The 4,073-nt window shown below is 38.4% G+C and overlaps 1 long non-coding RNA gene across 1 annotated transcript; it reads right to left on the bottom strand.

The window, feature by feature from the left end:
• Positions 1–2,305: 2,305 nt before the first annotated feature.
• Positions 2,306–3,004, bottom strand: LOC124467517. Its single transcript, XR_006956084.1, has 3 exons — positions 2,890–3,004; positions 2,479–2,571; positions 2,306–2,345 (listed from the first exon to the last, which is right to left on the bottom strand). It is a non-coding gene; the product is annotated as an uncharacterized LOC124467517 (long non-coding RNA).
• Positions 3,005–4,073: the final 1,069 nt, after the last annotated feature.

Raw genomic sequence — 4,073 nt, 5'->3', positions numbered from 1 at the left:
ATCCAACCTCTGCCCGTCGTCCATCTCTAACCATTGTCCGACTGTCTTCCTCTCTCTTTCACTTGCATTACATCCCTCAAAACCTGTCTGCTATCCTCATCCCTCTTGCCTCCTTTCCACCTTTTCGTTCTCTCATCCTCACAATCCACTGTCCCTCTATCTCTGCCTGATATCAGCGTAAACATAGACAAAATCTCTCTGATGTGTGTTAGCACACCAAGCTCTGAACATTGTTTTATTTATTATGTCTATTGCGGAGTGTCTTGAAATGTCCATACCTTTCAGAGACACGGATCTTCTGATTTACTTGCACCCAATCAATTTTGGTCTAGGTAAATAGGCTACCTTTATTTCAGAAATACAATTGTTCATTGCCAATTTAATTAGTTTGTGCCTGACTACAATGTACCATAGCACATTAGACTTTTAACACACATAGCCTAACATCAATTCCATGGAAAATAACTCAATTTCATATAGTTCGAAGTGCATAAAAATATTATCCTCAATTCTTGGGTAACTATTTAATAATATTGTACTAGGCAATCAATGGCAAGGTGGCATTTCCGAAATGTAGGCCTATCTATTAGAAGAAAGGGTTACCAAAGGTGTTCAATGGTCAAACATGGGTCTATGGAGGGTTGTAACAATTTACAACATTTTACAGATGTCCAATATTGAATACATTTACACCCCCAAAATCTAGATGTCTGTCTTACTTCTACACAGCCTTTCCCAGAATGTCCCACTCTCTCCTCCCCAAAACAGAACGCTGCACTCGGCAACTAAGCAGTAACCCACTGCTGAGAGGCTACACTTGTATGCATAAAACATCGTGACTTTATGAATCTTATTCTGAAACATAACTGGCCAATGCTTAGGAAAAGCTAGAGTGCAAACTTAAAAAGTAGGCTCATGCCCAACAATAAATTGACAATTATTTTTAACAGAATGTGTAAATGTGGTTAACAAAATAGGAAATCAATGATGTATCAAAAGACTCGTCCGGTCATTTTTATTCTATAAACTCCAGTCAACATATCTAAAACTATCTCCCCCAATAATTTTTGTTCGATTCTAGAACCTGGCTCATACTACTAGCTTTTTAATATAATAATTTTTCCTGATTTTTGCTAAGTTTGAAACCAATCCGAAATGGAGAGGTGGTTAGAACCGAAACTGTACTGTCCTGTAGCTAGTGGTCCAGGACAGTGTAGCTAGTGGTCCAGGCCAGTGTAGCTAGTGGTCCAGGATAGTGTAGCTAGTGGTCCAGGTCAGCGCCTCCAGTGGTCCAGGACAGTGCCTCCGCTGGCACAGGACAGTAGCTAGTGGTCCAGGACAGCGCCTCCACTGGTACATGACAGTAGCTAGTGGTCCAGGACAGCGCCTCCGCTGGCACAGGACAGTAGCTAGTGGTCCAGGACAGCGCCTCCACTGGTACATGACAGTAGCTAGTGGTCCAGGACAGCGCCTCCGCTGGCACAGGACAGTGGTACGTGACAGCGCCTCCACTGGTACATGACAGTTACTGTTCTGTTGATAGTGGTACGCAACTGTCTCGTAACAGTTGCATTGGTTGTCTTGCAGCATTTTTGTTGACTGTCGCATAACATTTTAGAATGGGAGAACAGGCTATAAACTTTTATTTTCAAAATACAAGTTAAACTGTCTCTAAACCATGCTTGACGTGTCGCTACAAGCTTACCATACAAAGTAGTCAATGTTTACATTGTGTGTAATGTAAAGCAGACTGTTACGTATTGACTTAGTAAAAACGTATTTTACTCAGAGTAACACATGAGCCACCGCCGGAGACGTTATTATTGCATTATTGTTATCAGAGCCTCCTAGTGACGGCGTGTATATCATTAATTTTAATGATTAAAGTCAACATAGGCTATAGGTTACCTACATTTTGCAGTCAAGGGGTGTCATTAATTGACATTGTTCTTCATATGGAAATAATGAAGATTTATGTTTTCTTTATTATTTTAAAGACAAAATGAAATATGAATGTGTTTATAATAACAAGGTTTGAGTATTTTCATTTTCCAATACACTGTTAAATTGCAGTTCCCTGTCAGTCAGCACAGCCAGGTTACATTAGTTTTCTTTGTTTACAAGCATTTCTCTCAATAAAATAAAAATCAACACATACCATTAATATTTTCAATAAAAATAGATGTATTTGAAAACATAAATAATACAATTCAAAACACTTTTTGTACATGTACAAAACACTGTAGTACACTATATATTCACTCAAACACAGTTCCTGAGGCAAGGCACATCTCAGCCATGTACAGGCAAACGCTGTCGTTCTTTCTGATGATGTGGATGGTGACCTTAACAAAGACATCAACAATTGAAATGCTCATCAAAAACAACGGTAACAGAATATATTATTACAATTATTTTGACCAGGGCCAATTTAGACATATACATTACATAAAAGGTGTTGACTTGATATTTCCTTACTTCAGGCATCATCACATCAAACAGAAAATCAAGTGTGTCCAGGTCACCATCCAACTCCAAAGTACCCTTTATTCTGTCAAGTAGTTTGATACTCTGGGGATGGATACAAAATGAAGAAAAGAGAGAAATAGTCTATTATGAAAATGCATGTTTCTTGCTAAAGAACACAATGAGTTTTCATATTAATATGTGAAGATTATATAATGTAATGTCCGGATCATTAATTGTCTTCTTGACATATGTACATTATTTGACCACATGGCTATGACCTATTTGGCTACTTTGGCAAACGCATGCAGTATATATTTTTGTTCAAAGATATGTAACGGTCATAGCAGAATCCAATGACTAATAAATTAATCCAAGGCACTTGTGGAATATTTTGTTAATAACCAAATGCATTAAACTTACATTTTCTTCATTGAAAAGGAAACGCTTTGGTCTTAAAAGCTGCTTCAGTTTCAATGAGGTTCCGGGATTTCTCCAAAGATACATCCGGCTCGACTTAATTTCATCAGACACCAGTGCTTGATATATTTTCTGTGAGGACATATTTTTGCAGACCATAAGACACACAAGCCAATACAATAATGTGTGTTTATTATTATTATTGTTGATTACTATTGTTTAGTGAACCAGATTTACCTGGAGCTCATCGTCACCAATGAGACCCTGCACTCCATCCTGCTGCAGAACTCTTAGTGTCCTACAAAGAATAACAAGTCATTGACATCCATTTAATTTGTAATGTGAAAGTAGGAAAGTATACCAAACCAGCCACATACCCATCAAAGTTCAAAGGCAAAGGTCTCTTGCAACCACACCAGTAGGGATCTCTGATGGATTGCTCTGCGACACCAGCACAATCTGTGTGCAGCCATCCTTTGCAGTCTTCACACTGTAGCCAGAGGAGAGTCTTTACCTCTGGATAGAGTGAACTGCAGGTGTAATTAATATAAGAAAATCACAACACCTACAACCAACACATACTCCCTCATGCAGGCATATGCTCAGTAAATACATTTCCTACCCCTCTGTCCCCAGCTTCTGGAAAACAAAGACATTCAGGTCAGCCGCCATACACTCATGTTGCCTACTGCTTTTCCCAGTGTGATTTTGAAAATAAAAAATACTGTATGATAAAACACATATCTATGAAAAGTCAAGAAAGCTGGCTCCTGAAATTTTGTCGAGTGCAAATATTTTTCACTCTTCAATGTAAACATACGACCGGTAATCAACGCTTCTAACCCGAACCCAAATACATAGGCCTATAGCCTACAATAGACTAATATACAGTTTGTGCTAAAAATATATTTTATGAGATAGGCTTAATAGCATGTGAGTGTCGCGCAGCAGTGGCAGTCTGCAGAGACAACGGTAACAGGACAGCGGGGATTTGTGCTCTTACAAATCGCCTCACTTCTATGGACAAATATACCATTTGTGTTAAAACGATATCATACAGTCAAATAGCCTATCTAATTTGCTCTTTGATCTTTTGACCTTATTTCAAAACCAAATTGATGTTAAAATCTGAAATAAGAATCAGAAAATGTCGCCTTACCCGCCATTGATTGCACCAAGACTAAAAC

The sequence above is a fragment of the Hypomesus transpacificus genome, chromosome 4, assembly GCF_021917145.1.
Source record: "Hypomesus transpacificus isolate Combined female chromosome 4, fHypTra1, whole genome shotgun sequence".
In the NCBI taxonomy this organism is placed as follows: Eukaryota; Metazoa; Chordata; class Actinopteri; order Osmeriformes; family Osmeridae; genus Hypomesus; species Hypomesus transpacificus.
The sequence above is the reverse complement of the archived record's forward strand: the minus strand, read 5'-3'. Positions and strand labels throughout refer to the sequence as shown.